The 20,633-nt window shown below is 44.1% G+C and overlaps 2 long non-coding RNA genes across 2 annotated transcripts in view; one reads left to right on the top strand and one right to left on the bottom strand.

Annotated features, from left to right (window-relative positions):
- The first annotated feature begins 4,670 nt into the window (after window positions 1-4,670).
- The window catches only part of LOC309519672, a 363,193-nt gene continuing 347,230 nt past the window's right edge, over window positions 4,671-20,633 (top strand). The window contains exon 1 of the long non-coding RNA XR_014213956.1: window positions 4,671-4,866. This is a non-coding gene — a long non-coding RNA (uncharacterized lncRNA). The remainder of the gene's footprint in view (window positions 4,867-20,633) is intronic.
- LOC309519904 lies at window positions 13,432-17,959 on the bottom strand. The gene is made up of 3 exons (XR_014214061.1): window positions 17,741-17,959; window positions 16,860-16,979; window positions 13,432-13,775 (listed from the first exon to the last, which is right to left on the bottom strand). It is a non-coding gene; the product is annotated as an uncharacterized lncRNA (long non-coding RNA).

Raw genomic sequence — 20,633 nt, 5'->3', positions numbered from 1 at the left:
TTATTCATTTCTATAAAGATCTTGGGGAGGTTAGAGAACATCACCCTGTTGAAGTCAGCTGTTTCTGATTTGGTTACCGTTAGTTTTTATGCAAGCACTTTTTATCCTGCACTTTCGAGTGCATTTTCCAATAACTTTTCTTACTGTAAAAAGTTCAGGTTTCTCTCTTCTTCTTTTCGGGGGGGGGGGGGATGGGTTTGCTGTGCAGTGTGAATTCACCAGTATGTGATTGCAGTGGCATAGCATGGGGGGTGCCAGGGGTGCCGGCCGCACCGGGCGCAACATCTGGGGGGGCGCGCTCGCCTCGGGCGCAGGCTGTAGCGGAGCCGCATGTCTCACGGAACCGACGAGCTGTGCGCGCGTCCGGGCTGAAGGCGCCCGGCAGGCAGCGGGTCTCAGCGCTCACCGCGGAGGACGCGCCAGGCAGCCCCTCCTCAGAGCCCCGCCTCCGCCGGTGCTGCTGCAGCTGCTGGGCCGTTGCATTTTCCTCGCCTCTCTGCCCCCCTCCTCCTCCAGGCAAGCGGCGTCGTTTGGGCGGCAGCGGGGGGCGCAAATTACTTGCCTTGCCCCGGGTTAGGGGGCGCAAATTACTTGTGTTGCCCCGGGTGCTGACAACTCACGCTACGCCGCTGTGTGATTGAATCCCACCCCAAAATAGTGACAGTTTGTGTACCTTTAAGAGGGGATTTCAGCAAGGAATAGCTTGTCCTATCCAAGGGCTGTGAGGGAAGAGATGCAAAGGGCTTCTGATTTTTCAAATAATTATATAGGAGAGGTCCTAAAGAGAGCCCTGTTAGATTAGGCCAATGACCTATCTAGTCCAATATCCTATTTTCACAGAAGGACTCAAGCACAACAGCACTCTCCCTACCTCTGATTCTCAGCGACTCACAGTCAGAGGTATACTCGATCCAAAAATAGAGACAGAAAATAGCCAAGGTTATTTATGTATGCTACTACTGTGGCCTGTGTTTTGTTAGCCAAAAATGGAAAACGAGCGAGGTCCCAACCAAAGAAGATTGGCAACTTAAATTGACAAAATATGCACAACTTGCAGACTTAACATAAGAATAAGAGGAGAAGGAGAAGAAACAACGTTTAAAGAAGACTGGAAAACGTTTATTGAATATATGCGAAATAATTGTGTACAGCTGAAAACGCTGGCAGCATTAAGATACATTCAACAGTGTAAATAAGTTTTGATGGATGCAATAATGGAATACTGATTGATACAGTTTTTGTAAAATATGCAGGGATTTATGATATGTAAAATGAACCATGAAAAGAGAAGAAAGGAAGTCATTGATACCTGAAGGGTGTAAAATGAGTATTTTAAATTGTAAAACACAATGAATATATATATATTCTCTTTCCATGGATCACACACACACACACACACATATATGTATATATATATATATATGAGAGAAAATAGCCATCATGACATGTAACCATGGATAATATTATTCTCCACGAAATTGTCTCATCTTCTTTTAAAGCCATCCAAGTTGGTGTCCATCACTACATTTCCTAATGATGGGAATCTCTAGTCCTCCAGATGTTGTTAGACATTAGTCATGGGGCTGAGGCTGGTGGGAGCTGGAGTCCAGAAACATCTGGAGGGCTACAGGTTCCCCATCCCTGGAGTAGGTCCAGATTTTCCAAGGAACTGGATAGGGAATAAACAAACACCCCTTGTAAAGGCCTTATTGCTTCAAATATTCTTACCAAAAGGAGGAAACTTTGCCCTCCCTCATCCAATCCTTTTTGAGGGTACAATCATTTCCTTCTTTTTCCAAGCCATCGCTGCTCTGAGGGTGAGAGGATCCAAACCTGACAGGATTTCTCTTTTGTGCAGTTCTTAAAATACTGGAGGCACAAACTCATGTTGTGAATTTGGTGAACTTAAGGGAAGCGAGGGTCACTTCCAGATGATCTGTTTGGTGCGCATTCCTCCTGCTTCATTCATACAAAAGTTTGCAGAGAGTTTTATACAATGTGACTGTTTATCAAGCATTCATTCTGTGAACAAATGAAATAGGATGCGGCATCAAGCAAATGTTATTGCACACTTTCCACTGCATTTTCCTGCCATTGTCCTTACTACAAAGGTTTCATTTTTAGGGAGAAGCTGGCCAGTCACCCAACAGGACCAAATTCACTTCTCTTATGTAATCTGAATTTGTTGGTATGGTGGCGCTGTGGTCTAAACCACTGAGCCTTGGGCTTGCCGATCGGAAGGTTGGCGGTTTGAATCCCCGTGACGAGGTGAGCTCCTGTTGCTCAGTCCCAGCTCCTGCCAACCTAGCAGTTCAAAAGCACGTCAAGTGCAAGTAGGTAAATAGGTACCACTCCGGCGGGAAGGTAAATGGCATTTCCGTGCACTGCTCTGGTTCACCAGAAGCGGCTTAATCATGCTGGCCACATGTCCCGGAAAAACTGTCTGCGGAAAAATGCCGGCTTCCTCAGCCAATAAAGCGAGATGAGCACCACAACCCCAGAGTCGTTCGCTACTGGATTTAACTGTCAGGGGTCCTTTACCATACCATACTGAATGCCTGCTCATCCGGCAGCTGTTAAAGAGCCCTACAAGGGAAAGAAATAAAAGGCAGCCACCCTGCAACTAGGATAGCAAGATATAAGAAAGGGATCAGGTCCCTGCACCTTTAATTATTGTGCAGAAAATGGGATTTCAGCAGGTGTAGCATGTCATGCAAGCTACACCTGCTGAAATTTTCTCTGAAAGGTGCATAAGAATCTGGCTGACCATTGTAAGAGCAGAACTCTGAACTATATGAGCCTTGTGGCCTGATCCAGCAGCACTTTTCTTATGTTTGAAGGGAAAGGAGTCAACACAAGCCTATCTCTCCGCCTTTATCCTGTAAGGATAAAGTAACAGGGCAGGCACCATGTAAACTCTCTTCAGTTCCGTGGTGAGGAAATATACATGCTCAGGACTGCAGTTTTAGTCTCAGTTAAGTGTGTGTTTACCACCTTATGAAAGGCCTCCAGGCAGATTTCTGAAAGTTTATTCATAAAAGGAACTACATTGGGAAATTATTCACGATGGGGTGCCAATGAGATATGTATCTGTTTGGACACTTTGTCAGTTTGCATTTTTTGGTGCAGAAAGTGCTGTGCAGAGATCTTTCCTATTCTAATTGATTCAAGAGGGTTCTTTAAGCTTCTCTGTGTGATACAAGCTGGTAGTTTCTAGTTAACAAGCAAGCTTCTATTCTGCCTGGAAACAAGCAGAAGGTTCCTGATGTTTTGACTATTCCTTCAGAGAAACTGAGTACAGCTGATTTAAACGGGTTCTGTTATCTCTTTCACTCAAGGTCATGCTAACTATAACTATAAGCCAGAAGGAGCCAGGGTTTCACTTTCTGTCTCTCTTTCTCTCTGGTGTGGTGGTACATAGTACGTTTAAGTGTTAAGGTTTTAGTCTTCTAGTATGTTTAAGTTAAGTCTGCTGCAACTGGATTTCTTATGGACTGTTCCAATCCTGAAGATGTATTCATTTCTGACCATTAAGCACATTTGCCTTCGGTAGTGAAAAGCTCTGCTGGATGAAGCTAATTGCCTCTGGTCTATTTTGGGGGAATCCTGCAACGTGTTTACGTTTTTACTCTGCTAAATATATGTCTGAGTCTGCTCTGGATCAATATGAGCAGAAATCATGACGCATCTTCTCCATCATCCCTCACAAACACACCTGGCCTCCAGTATCCTGCTGCTCCTGATAGCAAAGAACGCGGGAGAAGGGAGAAAGGCATGCATTGTGATAGATGATGGCAGCTGCAGATTGGGCATGCAGGGTGACAAAATAAGCAGGAAAAGAATGTTATTATTCCAATTTCTCAAAAAGGTTCTCTTGACCTCCAAGGAGTGGGGTGGGAAGGCTCCATTTTTTTGCCTTCATTTTTGCTGCACTTCAGAATTTCTTTAGAATTTTGGTGAAAGCAGGGCTTGTTGTGCGATAGCCAAAGGTGTGGTTCATGTTTCTTCTTTACAGTATGCATCTCTCTGCAGCCTCCCTGGCTGCCTGTGATTCCTGGAAGGAGGAATCTCGTAATGTCTTCCCCAGGACTTTGACTGAAACATGGCAGCCCAGGAAAGCTGCAGAGTGCAGGCCACAAGTGAGATGATTTGCGCAATGAAGGGAAGGACACCCACAAAAACACCCCTTGGCAACCTCAAATCTAAAGCAAGTGCTGTTAATTTGGCAATCCAGCCAAGGCCAGTGCACACCATGCCAAATCCTAATATTCAGTGGATCCCTCAATAAAGGCTTCCATTTTGTGGATCGCAAATTCATTAAATTGTAGGAAGCAATGAGTAGGAATAAATGGACAGTTCTCAGAATGAAGACATGTATAAAGTGAAGCCCCCTGAGGATCTGTATTGGGTCCTGTGCTCTTTAATTTGTTCATAAACAATCTAGAGTTAGGAGCGAGTAGTGATGTGGCCAAGTTTGCTGATGATACTATATTGTCAGAAGTCATAAAAACAAAAAGAGCTCTAAAATAACCTCTTCAAACTGAGCATTTATATGTGGCTGTTCTGCTGTCTGCATTACTGTAAATGTTCCATAACTGATGAATATGGCTAGATTACCGTATTTTTTACTCTATAAGACTACTTTTTTCCTCCTAAAAAGTAAGGGGAAATGTGTGTGCGTCTTATGGAGCGAATGCAGGCTGCGCAGCTATCCCAGAACAGCAAGAGGGATTGCTGCTTTCACTGTGTAGCAATCCCTCTTGCTGTTCTGGCTTCTGAGATTCAGAATATTTTTTTTCTTGTTTTCCTCCTCCAAAAACTAGGTGCATCTTATGCTCTGGTGCATCTTATAGAGCAAAAAATACGGTAATAAAAACCCTGCGCCCCACTCATGGGACTATTACCAGGATTTTCCCTCTCCTTACTCATTTTCAAGGCGTTTTCTTTTCTTGTTAATTGATATGATTCTATGATTCTATGAAGAGTGGTGGTGGAGAATGCAGGAGAAATTTATTGGCACATCATTAGCAAGAGCACGCTGCTCCTGACCTCTTGATGCTGAAGGCTTTCGGTCTCCTAAGATCACATCCACTCCCCATCCAAAACTACATGTTGCAATAATCTGTGGAACAGCAAGTGATTTCGTGCCATGTGTAGGGACCATATAATCTGTAACCTTCACATTGCTGGAGGCAGCCAACCACAGTAGCGATCAAGGTTTTGGCTGAAAAGGGAAAAAGAAACTGATCATTGCATTGGCTGGAAAGAGAGTTGCAAAATAGTCATTTCCCTCTGTTCCCTCTGATCTTTCTGAATAATATGAGGTCTCACTGAAAAGGAATGTGCCATTCACTCTTGAATCCTGTCTCTCTCTCTCAATGATTTAAATCAGGTATGGGGAACCTTTGAGCCTCCAGATGTTGGTGAACTATAGTTCCCATCAGCCCTAACAGCTCTCTTCCTCTTCCCCATTCTGCCAAGACTCACAGGCTTGAAGGTCAGTAGGTCTGATAGGAAGGGATGTGACCGTAAATTTCTGGCCTCTCTCATATCTATGCTCCTTACCAGCTGATATCAAGAGCCACCAGTGATTAATAAGGGCCCACGCTACCTCTTGAACTGTTTTTCTAGTGCTATGGTGCTATTGAGAACTTCCCACAATCTCCCAATGTAGCCATGCAAGGCGTTTTATGGAAAATGAAAATGGCAGCCGCCAGACTTTCCCTTTGAGCAGCTTAGTACTTATAGGGTTGCTTCTGCCTCTACCCAGTAAACCTGCTATGGGGCCTTACTGATGCAGGAGAGGACAGAATGGTGGGGCTGCTTATGAGTGTAAGACAGCCTGCTTAATGAGAATTCATCCTTATTGATTTGCACCAAGTTTGCAGGGGGTGGGGTTGTTTATTGAGTATTATTATTATTATTATTATTATTATTATTATTATTATTATACTGCCCTATACCTGGAGGTCTCAGGGCGGTTCACATAAAAAGATCATAGTATATATATTTTTTAAAAAAAAGCAATAATCCAATAATACCCCCCTCAAAAAAAGAGCCACATGTGCTCGCTTCGGCAGCACATATACTAAAATTGGAACGATACAGAGAAGATTAGCATGGCCCCTGCGCAAGGATGACACGCAAAAGAGTATGGGATGTTGATCAGGTCAACCAAAGGCCTGGTTAAAGAGCAATGTTTTTGCCTGGCGCCTAAAGGTGTATAATGAAGGCACCAGGCAAACTTCCCTGGGGAGAGCATTCCACAGATGGGGAGCCACTGTAGAGAAGGCCTGTTTCTCATGTTGCCACATTCCGGACCTCTCAAGGAGGCGGCACACACAGGAGGGCCTCAGAAGATGTTCTCAGAGTCCGGGTTGGTTCATATGGAAAGAGGCGGTTCTTGAGGTATTGCAGTCCTGACCCATTTAAGGCTTTATAGGTCAAAACCAGCACTTTGAATTGGGCCCGGAAACTTAATCCGTAGCTAGTGTGGTCGGACCAGGATCAGTGTAATATGCTCAAACCGTCTGAATTCTGCACCAGCTGAAGTTTCCGAACCGTCTTCAGAGGCAGTCCTACGTATAATGCATTGCAGTAATCTAACCTTGAGGTTACCAGAGCATAGATAACAGTAGTTGTCATTCTGATTAGTTTGTGGGGAGATTATTTGACATCAAGCAGTTGTTCTCCCACACCTTCCAATGCATTTTCTTGCTACTTTCCTTGCTGCAAAGGAAAATCTGTTTTATTTTTATTTTTGGGAAGTAAGTTTATTGCACAAGACCAGCAGTGGGGAATCTCTGGCCTTCTCCCCAGGGCACACACCTTTCTGAGCCACATCGCCTCACCAACCCTGCTTTGAACCTTCTTTGAGGGGGTTTTTCGGGCTGGAATATATCCTTGAACTCTGAGAATGCTTGTTGCTTATCTAGATGGAGGCTAGAGAGGGATGTCTACTGGACTAAGGTCAAATTTGCATTTGTTGCTCTGCCTACTTTTGCCACTGGGCGTGGCCCAGATGGGGACGTGGCCTTCCAGTTGGAAAACATTCCCCATCTCTACACAAGAGTATCAAATCCACTTTAACTGTGTTACCTAAATTCACTGGTAGGCAATTGCATCCGACCTGCAAAATATTTGCAACCTGGAAGCAACCACAATGTTTTTAGAACTGTGAGGTCAATCTGGAAGACCCTCCACTGCATTGAACCCAAATATATGATTCTTCGTCCACTTACAAATATATAGGCTTAATGTATAGCAGGCTGCTTCACCACCAGCCCAGCACAATTCCTTTTTTGCTGGACAATTCCCAGTTTTTCGTGGCTTTCTGCATTGGAAACACCAGGTGGCATTTGCTGTAGAAGAGGAGAAGAAAGAAGAAGGGGGGAGAGTTTGTAATAGGAACTTACATTGGCCTAAATGCAAATTTGCTTTACAAATGCTTCTAGTTCTGAGATATATATATATATATATCAGTTTTAAAAATTAGATACATGGGAGCAATATAGGTCTCATGTAGGAGAATATTTTAAACTGGCAGACTCATTCAGGATCAAATTATATTTTACTTTTAATGCAAATACTCCTGGGGAGCAAGAAATGTTAATTCAATATGTGAGGTATGTGGGGGTTTTTCAGCAAGTCTGTTGTCCATGAGGAAGGGAAGTTTAGTTGGCCAAAATCTCCCCACAATACAGTTCCCAGGATGTGGAATGACCTCCCCCCCTCCCCAAGTGTGTATCATGCCATTATTGTATATTTTTGACAATTCACCAAGAGTCAAAACTAGGAGTATGTGGATCTCTCCTGTCCAGTCCACCCCAGTTCTGCCTGGAGAAAGGACTAAGACTATCCTGTCCTAGTTTCTGTGTGGGTTTTAAAGAGGAAATCCTTAAAAGTGCATGCAGAAATATAAATTTAAAAAATAAAAGTGAGCATGACTTGGTTTGAGGCTGAGGTCGACAGTGCTACCTCTGCTGGTAATATTTTCCAATTTCCTTTTTAAATTTCCATAGCAGCCATCCCTCGGCTGATGTGGTTTGTGTGTGAGACTGCTTGCTACTTCATTCTTTGATTACAGTAGAACAATTCCCACTAGGAGAAAGAGATACTCCATCATGCTCAGAAAGAATTATATGAAAAAATAGTCTGGCAGGTCCCAGTTTTTACATCAGATAGCCATATCTTTCCCATACAGTTACCTCTGAGAGCAGCAGAATAAATAAGCCCATGAAATCCTAGAATCTAAGAGTTGGAAGGGACCCCAGGGTCATCTAGTCCAACCCCCCTGCGATGCAGGAATCTCAGCTAAAGCATCCATGATGAATGGCCATCCAGCCTCTGCTTAAGAACCTCCTAGGAAGGAGAGCCCATCACCTCTCATGGGAGTCTGTTCCATTGCTGAACAGCTCTTACTGTCAGAAAGTTTTTCCAAATGTTCAGTTGGAATCTCTTGTAACTTGAAACCATTGCTTCGAGTCCTACCCTTGAGAGCAAGAGAAAACAAGCATGCGCTCTCTTCCATGTGACATTGGACTAAGATGTTTGAAGATGGCTGATTGTAAAAAAAAAAAAAAGTCCACAGAGAAGTACCAATTTTGAAGGATAGATTTTTTATTTTTTATTTGGTCTATCTTCACACTTGACACTAAACAGGCTTTAGGATTGCTGCATGCTATTTGTGCAGGCATGTGCATTAACGAAAGTCCGAAATCAAATACATTTTTTTAATTTAAAGAAATAATTTTAATTTAAAAAATATTTCTTTAACAAAAAAAATATTTTTAAAGTGTTTTATTAGCAATATGCAAAAACTCTTGCATATGAAAAATGCAGTAACTAGTACTGATTTACAAAATATGAAAAGCTTGACTTGAGATTTGAAGCTCTTTCAGCTCAGTTGTCCTTTAGGGACTTACCAGTGCAAAAGCAGAGAAGAATCCATATACCAGAAGATGGAAGCCATTTCATCTTCAGCTGTTTTCAGTGTTGAGGAAGTCCTACTAGCTGGGTCACATGAATGGCCACTGTAAACGTGGGACAGGGGGGGGAACACAAATAGGATAGCAGAGGAAGCTTAGCAAAACAAACAAACAAAAAACCCTCCACTAAACAGTTTGTGGGGCAATCAGTCCTCAACTGGGCTGAGGATGATATTCAGGCAGTGCAGCGTGCATCCTCCAAGCTGTGAGGCTGATGAACTGCAGAGTTCTCCTATGTCCACTATGCCCTCTTACTGAATCTCTGGAAAAGCTCTAAACCGAGAGTGCAGAAATGTACCACTGATTTGAAATAAGCTGGAATAAGAAATAGGTGTGCTAACAGACTCCCTGTTCTCAACCTCCTCCTCCCCCACCAAGCACGGTGTGATGGGCACACAGCATAATGTCACCTCAAAGATCACACTGAGCCTAGTACACAAGAATGCAGAAAATGATAACATCAATGCGCAGGAGTAGAAGAACATCATGGACCGGAGTTCGCCCTCCAAGGCCACTTTTCTGAAAGCACAGGGGGTCAAATGGTGTCTCTTGTGAGCACAAGAACCCAACTTCAACAGGAGAGAGGCAACTTGTGCACCTTTACTCAAAACCCCCAAAATAGATCCCTTTGCTGGAACCATAAGCTCATGTGCATTTGCAATGTGACTGCAATGCCTTTGGACAGGTCAAGCCCCTTGCTGCCAACTTATTTATTGCCTTTAGCTAGGTATTGTCATTCAATGGGGCATTTTTTTGTCAAGAGCAATTCACCATGAAGTTTGCTGGACGACTTGGCGCAGCCCTGAACAGATGCTGGTTTGACAACAGCCATGTTCACCTCCCGGAGAGATGCTAAAAATTGCAGCAAGCTGTCTCCCTAGCTGGTTTGGGGGTCTCCCCTGGTTCTGGGGCAGGTGAAATAAATGCTTGATGTTGCTGTAGTTCAGTGAACTGTATGTCAGTAGTAGAGCACATGCTTTGCATTCAGAAAGTCCTACCTTCAGTCTTTAACATGTCCAGGTGGAACTGGGAGTGCCTGCCATCTGACATGCTGGAGAGCCACTGTCAATCAGGGCAGACAGTTCTGAGCTAGGTGGACCAACGTTCTGACCCAGCAGAAAGCTGCCTCCTGTGTTCCCAATGAGGGATCCTTGAAAGGGCAGCTAGACTAAACTCCCCCAAACTTACACCAATACATAATTGCATATTAGGGTAAATGGAGAGCCAGTCAGCGTTCCTCCCTCTCCTTTCATGACTGGTGGTTTCCATGAAGCAGAAGAATATCAGATGGGGGTGCATTCAATTTTATGAGATGGCAAATGTGGCTCTCTCCCCTTTCCTTTATTCTCTAATTATTATTTTTTAATATAATATTTATTAAAATTTTTGAAATTACAAAGAAAAAACAAAGCAGAAAGGGAAAATAGAAAAAACAAAGAAAAAACAAACCACATTCAAAAACAAAAATACACCGCAGACAAACAAAAATAAATCCATCATTCTCAAATCCTCTAGTCTCATTACCTTCTTTCTTTGACCTCCTCCCTTTTTTTGTATCCTGGTTATTAATTATGTAGCAAATCCTTTCCATATTTCATAGTATTCTGTCATTACGTTACCTTAATCTATTTTCATCTTATCTTATAGAGAACCTTAAAAACTTAAAACTTAAATCTTATTTTTACCAACTTCTCACAACCATAATATTCTTGCCTAATTCTTTAAACATTTTTCCTAGAGCCAAATAATTTCGTTCCAACATTTTTCTGACATTCATCAATTTTATAAAACAATCCTAATAATAAAAAGAGAAATAAAAACAATCCAATCTTCATCCAGCGTCCCTTCCTCCTGGTCCCAGGTTTTGTCAGTCCTTTTTATCCCATCGATCTAGTGCATTAACCTGGCAACATTACATCCGACGCCCTTAAATCTCTTCCATGTCCCTTCCGCAGCTCTTCTTCATATTCTCCATTCACTCGTGGGAACTCCAGCTTGATGATGTTTTTGACCCTTTTCAACAAATCAGCCCCTTTTCCATAGTCCAGACTCAACTCCATGTGGTATTTAAGAAGATGGTTCAAAATCCCTCCAAAATTGAGAGCCCCCACAGCTCCAAACATCTCACGGCCCATTGCCAGACTCGGAAAGTCCAAACATCCTTGCATAGGGGGGTCTATCCAACCCCCCATTTCCAAACCAATCCAAACTTTATCTTTCCAAATCTGGCTTTTTCCAAGTTCATTTGTCAAATCCAAAAGCTCTTGTTCCTGCAAGGCCGCAGCTCCCTCCATCTCTGGCGCCCAAGATTCGGCAACATCCTCTTCTCTCATCTGCTCTGTCAGGACACACTCCTGATCTAATTCCTGGGTGGGCTCCACATAGTTTCCCACTGCCTGTTCAAAAATTCTGGCCGCATTAGTCATCAAATCCATCTTCTCAATTAACTGTTCCAGTAGGGCACTTGTTTTACAGAGAGCACACAGCAGAGCCTCTGGATACATTGTCCCACAAGGTCACAAGTCCTTTCCCATGATTGTAATCTGAGGCAGCTGCAAGCTCCCTGGAATTAGTTACAATTTCACAGTCTCCCTCTAGGGGGAGAACTTCTATTTGTTCTTGCAACAAAGTATCTTTTTTGAGATATTTTGTCAATATTTGTTCCTTTAAAGTGCGAAAGGAAACAAAGGAATCACTATGTTTCTCTTCCTTTAACTATCTGTCAAAAACGTTTGTCTCTGGTCAATGAGCTTCAAAACGTCAGTCCTGACACCCCGCTCCAGGATCAGGACGGTGGAAAGTTAGTTTGCTTTAAACTCACTTCTGCAGGTTTAAACAGTCCAAAAAAGATCCCCCTTCTTCTCCTGCTACCGAAGGGGGGTTCAACAGTTTTAAATGATGAAAGCCAATCCTTTAGAAATGATTTTCTGAGCTCTAGTTTACGCTGTCTTTGCTTTATTCTGTCTACAAAGAAACGGAAGCCTGACTTCCTGTTTAGACCTTCCCGTTTCAGTACCAAATTAAAATAAAATTTTAAGTCCAATTCCTTTCTTCTCGCAAGTCCTTATTTAAAGTCCGATTGTTCAAAGTTTAAGTACTCACGGGTGCTTATTTTAGAAGCCAAATTGTCCCAGGAAAAAGGCAGCGCTCTTCGGCAACGACTGTGCGGCTTTGCTCCACGGAAATAGCAGTTGACTCACAGCACCGCGCCACTTCCCCCTCTTCACTTCGGAGCCCGTTAGTGGGTTCCTTTGCGGGTTGGGGGGGCGCTAAGGGTGCCCGCCGAGTCCCATGGTCACAGGCTTCATCCACCTGTGATTTTTAGCAGGGTCCCTGCTTCGCCGTAGCGGAAAAGACCCGTTTCACGCAGAGCTAGTCTTTCCAGTTCAGAGGGAGTCCGCCATTGCCGATGGCGCCACCCCGGAAGTCTTATTCTCTAAATTTTTAAACAAGCTAAGCCGCCCCTCCAAGAGGTAGATAGGTATCTGCTGAGCAAATGGGGCTTTTCATCAAAGGTGGTCACAGAGAGGTTTACACAACATTTGATGCAATGATCCATCAGTTAATATAATACGGTGTTGAAAGCAAACCAAAACCCCAGGTAAAAACAGAAAATCAATAAATAGGCATAGTACAAGTGACTTAAAATGACCGCTGAAATAGAAAGGTCTTCATCAAGCTCCTGAAGTTCAGCATGGAGAGAGCCTGTTTGATCTCAGGCAGGAGGGAGTTCCACAGTTCTGTATACATAGAACCATAGAATTGTGGAGTTGGAAGGGACCACGAGGGTTATCTAGTCCAACCCGCAGCAGTGCAGGAATCTCAACTAAAGTATCCATGATAGATGGCCAACCCACCACCTCTGCTTAAAAACTTCCAATGAAGGAAGACTCCTGGTGGATGCAAGCTGTGCATCCAAGTCATGGGCGAACCACTAGGAGAGCCTCTCACAAAGACCTCAGTGATTGGTCAGGGATATAAAGTAAGTACCTTCCAAAATTCCAGAGATGTTCACCCCGCTCAATCTTTCATCTCCCCACTAACTGTATGGAGCACCAACACCCACCCACAGTTGACAAAAAAACCAAACTCTAGGCTGAAATAGCTGATCCAGCCCTATAATATAGGCTGCAGAGAACTGGGAAGTTACCCCCTTTTGTGGTCCAAACCTTATTGGGGGAATAATATTGTAGCTGAGCTTTGTCATTATTGTATTTTCTAATAGAATTGAGTTGCATGTCTCCCCCACCCTGGATTTTCCCCGCTGCTCAAGCTGTCTAGCTAGTCCTTGAAATTGTTGTGAGGATAAACTGATAGGAGCTTTATGAAATTATTCACACAGAAAGATATCCGTACAAAGTTTTGGTGCTTCAGAAAAGTTTGATTGGTTTTAATCAAAGCAATTTATTTCCAGAGAAGTAAGCAAGTTAATGGATATTGACTTGACCCCCAATATCTGTTTGGTTCTTGACAGCAAAGCATGTGAAAGGAGACATGCCTGATGGCTGATGATGGCAGCTGCAGATTGTGCTTGCAGAGAGACAAGAGAGGACGGGAAAGAACATCGCTGTGCTGAAATGTGTCCTCCAATTTATCAAAAGAGTGACAAGCATCTTGATGTTGAGGCTTTTTCTGTCCTAGGCTCCGCTCCACTGCCTATGCAAGCTTAGGAATTGCAGTACTCAGTGGGGCAGCATATGACCTCCTTCAGCATTAAACCAAGTGTCAGTGAATGTGAATTCCTACAGTCCTGGATACAACCCACCACAGAACCAATCTTTGTATTCCCTAGAAGCCAAAAGAGAGAGAATGTAAGAGACCTTGTTACAATGCATGAAACACCCATTACCCTCTGCTCTGTTATCACTGATCTCTCTTGAGGCTTAAACGGCCTCAGTCCTGTATACCTGAAGGAGCGTCTCCACCCCCATCGTTCAGCCAGGACACTGAGATCCAGCGCCGAGGGCCTTCTGGCGATTCCCTCATTGCGAGAAGTAAGGTTACAGGGAACCAGGCAGAGGGCCTTCTCGGTAGTGGCGCCTGCCCTGTGGAACGCCCTCCCAGCAGATGTCAAGGCAATAAATAACTATTTTACTTTTATTTTATTTATTTTTTTATAAAATATTTATTGCAAATTTTAAACAAAAAATCACCAAACATATAAAATACCATCACCAAGATATAACAAACAAAAAAGAACAGAGAAAGACAAAAAAATAAACATAGAATAGAAAAAATGCCACGAAAACAACTGTCCATAAATCATATTTCCATAACCTTTGGACTTCCTCACATCTCCCTTTCCTGCGTTCTCAATAATAAAGTTATGAGCAGCAATTTATTACCTTATTTCAGTTCTTATTTTGTAATTCTCAAATATTATGTCTCAAACTTTAAATATTTTTATCAAATACTTAACTGCTTAATTTAAACATAATATTGCTTCAAATTTCATCTTTTTCTTAAACATCACTTATTCTCATATATCTTTCAACTAAATTGCTGATGCCATGTTGTTTTCTATCGTGCATTTTCTTAACATTCATACAGCTTATAATGTTTTTGTAAATAGTCCTTAAACTTTTTCCAGTCCTCTTCCACTGTCTCTTCTCCCAGGTCCCGAATTCTGCCAGTCATTTCTGCCAATTCCATATAGTCTATCAGTTGCGTCTGCCATTCTTCCAGCGTGGGCAAATCTTGGGTCTTCCAATGTTTTGCAATAAGTATTCTTGCTGCTGTTGTTGCATACATAAAAAAGGTTCGGTCCTTCTTTAACACCCTCTGGCCGACAATGCCCAAAAGGAAGGCCTCTGGTTTCTTAGGGAAGGTATACTTAAATACCTTTTTTAACTCATTATAGATCATTTCCCAGAAGGCCTTAACCCTCGGGCAGGTCCACCAAAGGTGAAAGAATGTTCCTTCAGTCTCCTTACATTTCCAACATTTATTGTCAGGCATATGGTATATTTTTGCAAGCTTGAATGGGGTCATGTACCACCTATATATCATTTTCATAATATTTTCTTTCAAGGCATTACATGCCGTGAACCTCACACCGGTGGTCCATAACCTTTCCCAGTCATCAAACATAATATTGTACCCAATATCCTGTGCCCATTTTATCATGGCTGATTTCACTGTTTCGTCTTGAGTATTCCATTTTAACAGCAAGTTGTACATTTTTGAAAGTACCTTAGTCTTAGGTTCCAACAATTCTGTTTCTAGTTTCGATTTTTCCACCTGGAAAATAACTATTTTACTTTTAAAAGACAACTGAAGGCAGCCCTCTTTAGGTAAGTTTTTAATGTCTAATGCTGTATTGTTTTTAATATTCAGTTGGAAGCCACCCAGAGTGGCTGGGGAAGCCCGGCCAGATGGGCGGGGTATAAATAATAAATTATTATTATTATTATTATTATTATTATTATTATTATTATTATTACCCTGAGGTCTCAAACTATATTTTGTATCTATGCTCAGTCACAGGGGCCTTATAGGCTTCCTCAACAAAATGAATACTGTTTCTTTGCTCAATGAAACAAGCTCACAAATAATGAATTTTTTTTACAAAAATGGGAAAGGGGAAATTTCTGAGAAGTCCCCATTACCAAGGAAGTACAGTAGATGTGTCCCCACCCCATGAGCCTTACAGAATGAAGAATGGGGAGAGGACACAAAATAGATAGATAAATATAGTCCCAATTTGGGGGGTTCCCAAAATTCCATCCACTCTGAGCATCAGGTCACACTTTTGGGTGACCAAATCGCCATTCAGTAGATGCCAGCACACACAAACAAGTTCAATTAATGTGCATGAAGATAGGGGAGAAAGGTAACACTTGCTAAGCATGCCTTCTCTGTTTTGACTACTGGCCATGCCTACCCTGGTGGCCACAATCCAGCATTAATCTGAAGGAGGACCTACTCTGAATAGGACCTGCAGGAGGACCTACTCTGCATAGAAGAACCTACTGCATGGCCACTAGGGGGCCATGGCCTGTTGGTGCACTGATGCACCATGGCTAAAGGCTACATTCCCATTGCCTCCACATGCATTCATTGACCATGTGAGTTGGATCTTCTGAGCAGGTATAGTACCTAGAGTGAGGTCAAGCAGGTAGAAACAGGTTGGGTGGCTTCGCCAAGAGCAAGGAGCAGATGTAGGGCCCAATTCAAATGGGCTTTCCTTCCTCCTCTATAAGTGAAGAGGCACCATTCATCCATACGTGAAAAACAATCATTTTAGGGCAGTGTTACATTGAAAGGGAAAGCTGCTTGAAGGCCATCAGTACTGGCACAGTCTCCTGGGGAAGAGACACAGCTCAGCATCTTCAAGAGCCAGCAGAATGCCAATACGGGTGGATGCCCTTGCATTTCGTCAGGGAGAACATTGGACAGCCAGTGAAAAGAAGCCCTCTGAAGGTGGAGATAACTTCTGAGGCATGACCTGCTGCTATACATCCTTCAGAATCGGTGGAGCTGCTCAGAGTAAGGGCATTTTCACCAAGGCCAACCTGGAATCATCTCTGCTGTAGTGCATTGGTGGGGAATGACCTCTCTCTGGCCCCAGCCTGCATCCCTGCTCCTCAGACCACACGCTCCACTGCTCCACAGCCTTCTCAAGTTCTCCTGGATGGCCAGAATGTGTCCTTGGAATGTGAGAATGTTTCCTGTTTGTGCAGACAGAGAGAGCTGTGGAGGTGTAGAAACCTTTGGCTTTTGTGTGGCTAAATGGTAAGATTCTCATTTGATGTCCTACCTACTTTTTGCCTCTGGTCTTACAGTTGGCACACAGCTCCACTCCCAAGCGTTGCTCCTGAGGGAATGGATCCCTCCGCCTGCTGGGTTAGTCCAACTCACTTGCATACTTACTGACATAAGTGTTCGTTGTGGAACATGACGCTCCCATCCCGGCCCAACAAAATTCTGCTTCTGGAGGACAAGCGGTCGCTGGAAGCTTTTTTTCGCAATAGTAACACCAAAAGGCATTTGCTGCAGAAGAGTGAGTGGAACAGAAATGGGGAGGGATGGAAGGAGGGAGAGACAAGAATCAATGCAGAGGGCTTATCATTCAGGAGGGTTTTGTGGTGTTTTGTTCAAATCTGTTTGTAACAGGAAAGCAAAACACACATACCACCATACCAGCAAGTGCTATTGGGTAGAGTGAAGTAGGGGAGCTGGGTTCAAAACTGTGATGGATGAAGATGAAAAATTCCAGGGCCCCAACATCATGTGCAGTGCCCTTCCCACAGCCCCCAACTTCCTTAAAGTAAATAAGAGGAACAATTAGCTGGCAACTGAATAAGATGCAGGGAGGGAATGAAAGCTAGGAGTTATTTAACCCAGAAGGTGAGAATAAGAGGGAAGGAAGCAAGAGGAACAAAGTCAATCTCGGCGAGCCCCCAGCCATAAACCCTCCCCCCCATATATCTACAGCCCCAATTTCAACAACTAAGCAGAGAACAGGGAAGCACACGTTCCTGCTGATCATATAAACTGGTCCACAGACATAAACCAGAAGCGCTTTCGAATCTTTGTGTATCTCATTAATGGAGGCCAGAAGTCAAATACCATGTTGAAAAACAAACAAACAAATAAATCTCTGCTTACCATTTGCATCAGCAATTTGGGGTATGCAAAATCGTTTCAACTTTTGCATGTGAAAAATTTCATTGCTGGTTTACAAAATGTCAAGGGTGTAGCTTGAGATTTGAAAATATTTTTGCTCTTCTGGTTGTCCTTTAGAGACTTACCAGTACAAAAGCAAAGAAGCATCCATATCCCAAAAGCCGGAAGCTTTTTCATCTTCAGTGCTGAGGAAATCCTACCAATTGGTTCAGATGGTGGCCTCTGTGAACTGGGGAACAAACAGAAATGTGATAATGGAAGAAGCTTAGCAAACATCTCCTTTAAACAGTCTGTGGGGCAATCAATCCTCAACTGGGCTGAGGATGATATTCAGGCTGGCAGTGCAGTGTACATCCTCCAAGCTGTGAGGCTGAGCAACTGCAGATTTCTCCTGTGTCCACTATGCCCTCTTTTTCAGCACCCTCTTACTGAATCTCTGGAAAAGCTCTAAAGCAGCAAACCCAGAGTGTGGAAATGTACCACTGATTTGAAATATGCTAGAATGAGAATTAGCTGTTCTCAACTTTCTCCTCCCACTCCAAGCACAGTGTGATGGGCACATAGCATAATGTCACCCCACAGATCATGCTGAGCCTAGTACACAAGAATGCAGAAAATGATAACATCAATGCCCAGGAGCAGAAGAACATCGTGGACTGAAGTTCGCCCACCAAGGCCACTTTTCTGAAAACGCAAGTGGTCGAATGGTGTCTCTTATGGGCGCAAGAACCCAACTCCAGCAAGAGGGAGGCAACTTGTGCACCATTACTTCCAAAATGGTACTCCCAACCCCCCAAATAGTTTTAGGAGCAGAGGGGTGAAAATTTCTGCAGTTCAGTGAACTGTATATTCGTGATAGAGCATCTGTTTTGCATGTAGAACATCCCAGGCAGAATTCGCTGGAACCTCCATGTAGAACTGGGAATGTCCCCCATCTGAAACTTTGAAGAGCCACCAACATTCAGTGCAGATGGAGCTATATGGACCCGTGTTCTGATAAGGCATCTTCCTGTTTTCCTTATCACAGGTCCATGAGGAATCCCCCAGGTGACATCTGGAGTGAGCCTCCATAGTGAAGCTAAAGTCTAGAATAAGTCACTGTTCCTCCCTCACCTTTGCATTCAGTTTTGCTGGGCTTCTTGTGAAGATGAAGTGAGAGAAGAGACCATTAAAACTGCCCTGAAGCCCTTGGGGGGAGGGTGGAATCATATATTGTTATGAGTTTGTGGGGAGCAATCCAGATGTTGCCCTGGGTTCCTGCAAAACCTGTGAGCCTGTGTGTGGGAAGCTAAAAGCTATAGGAAGAAGATGGTTGAACCAGTCAGGCAAATTCCTTTTTCAACAGAATGACCAGTGGTTTTGAACCAGTGTGCCGTGGCACCCTGTGGTGCCTTGAATGATGGTCAGGGGTGCCACAGGCAACACTGGCCTCTGTCCCTCATTCCTTCCCTTCCTCCTCTGATGCTCTCTCATGTCTCTGCCTCCCAAAGGCTTGCATGGTTGTTTCTTGCAGCAGCCCTAGCTACAAGCTCCCCAGGTGAATGGTTGTTCTGGGGCTAGCCAGGGGGTGCTGGTTGCCAGGACCTGAGGTGCCCTCGGGGTAAGCAAGCAAGTGGGTGAGAGGGCCCAGCCAGTCAGTCCACCAGCTCTTGCTGTTGGGAAAGTCCAGACAAGTGGGAGACCAGGCAGGCAGGCAGGCACCATGCTGGCCTTGCTGTGTGCAATGCCTACCTGGGAGCTGAGTGCCTGGCACCAAAGGGAAGCCTTTCCATCAAGCAGGCCCAGCAGTGCCCACTGCTGCCTCCCAAGGTGAGTAAGGTGCTAGCCTCACATTCACCTTGGCTCAGTCTCCATTCGGCCACTAAGGCTGGGGGCATCCTCTTCCCGGGCCCCTGTTGGGCAGTTTGAGGAGGCATCTCTCTTTGGGGCAGGGGGGTGGCAGCTCAGAGACTAGGGGAGGTGGCAGCAGCTGCCCAGAGGACTCCCAAGGAGAGGGGAGAGGGGAGGAGCCTGAGGGAACACTCCACAAGGGAGGGGTGAGGGACTGCCAGCTCTGCAGACAAGGGGTGATATAACTGGGCTCCTGAGCCCCACAGGGGAACCACAGGAAGAATGTAGTTGGTCAAGGGAGCCGTGGACTCAAAAAGATTGAAAACCTCTGCCTTAGACACACACACTTCTGCTTGTCCCATTCCTAGAAAGCACTGGTCCAAGGGGTTTACGGTTCATCCAACACTTTCTAGGCACAGGACTGAGCATCTTTTCCATTTGTCCTACCACTTTCCCTAAGAAAATCAACTGTTGATCACAGAATCGGGGGGGATGGACCCTGGTTTACATTTATTTCACATTCAGCAGCAAACAGTGGGCTTTCCCAGAGGAAAGTACTGTAGCAGGACAAGCAGAAGTGTGGGTGAGCTAAATGCCCACCATTTGCATCTTAAAAGAGTGAGCTCTGTTGCCATAGAGACAGATGGGTGGGCCTTTTCCTGCCACACCTGGCTGGATGCCATGTCATCTTAGGATGGAGAACAATAGGCCAACAAGGGCTATGTGAGAGTTGTGTGTTGAGATGCTGGAAGCTGGGCACAGGGATGTATCTCACTCTGGGTTGGATGTGGGGCTTCCATGGAAACCTAATGGGGAAGCCGGATCTGTTGTGATGTTAAGGCTGGGAGACCCTTCATCGTCTACTCAGGTTGTATCAATGTGTATCTAAAATCATATATCCTAAAGATACCACAGACTCCATTGACCTTCATTCCAAAGAAACCAAACACTGGGTAAGTGCTGGCATGCTCGGAGTCTCTTGCCACTCGGACAATGGGATTGCATGAAATGACATCGTATGCTCAGGTTTGCTATATTAGTTTCCTGTATTTGTTAGTTAATGAAAGAACACACACAGCACACTTTTGGTGGTTCAGATGAAGTTTGGTTGGTTTTAATCAAAGCCATTTCTTGCCAGAGACAGAAGCAAGTTACGGAAGTTTCAAATGACACGCTGCCAGTTGTATC

The sequence above is a fragment of the Podarcis vaucheri genome, assembly GCF_965113315.1.
Source record: "Podarcis vaucheri genome assembly, chromosome: 15".
NCBI classification, from domain to species: domain Eukaryota; kingdom Metazoa; phylum Chordata; class Lepidosauria; order Squamata; family Lacertidae; genus Podarcis; species Podarcis vaucheri.
The sequence above is the reverse complement of the archived record's forward strand: the minus strand, read 5'-3'. Positions and strand labels throughout refer to the sequence as shown.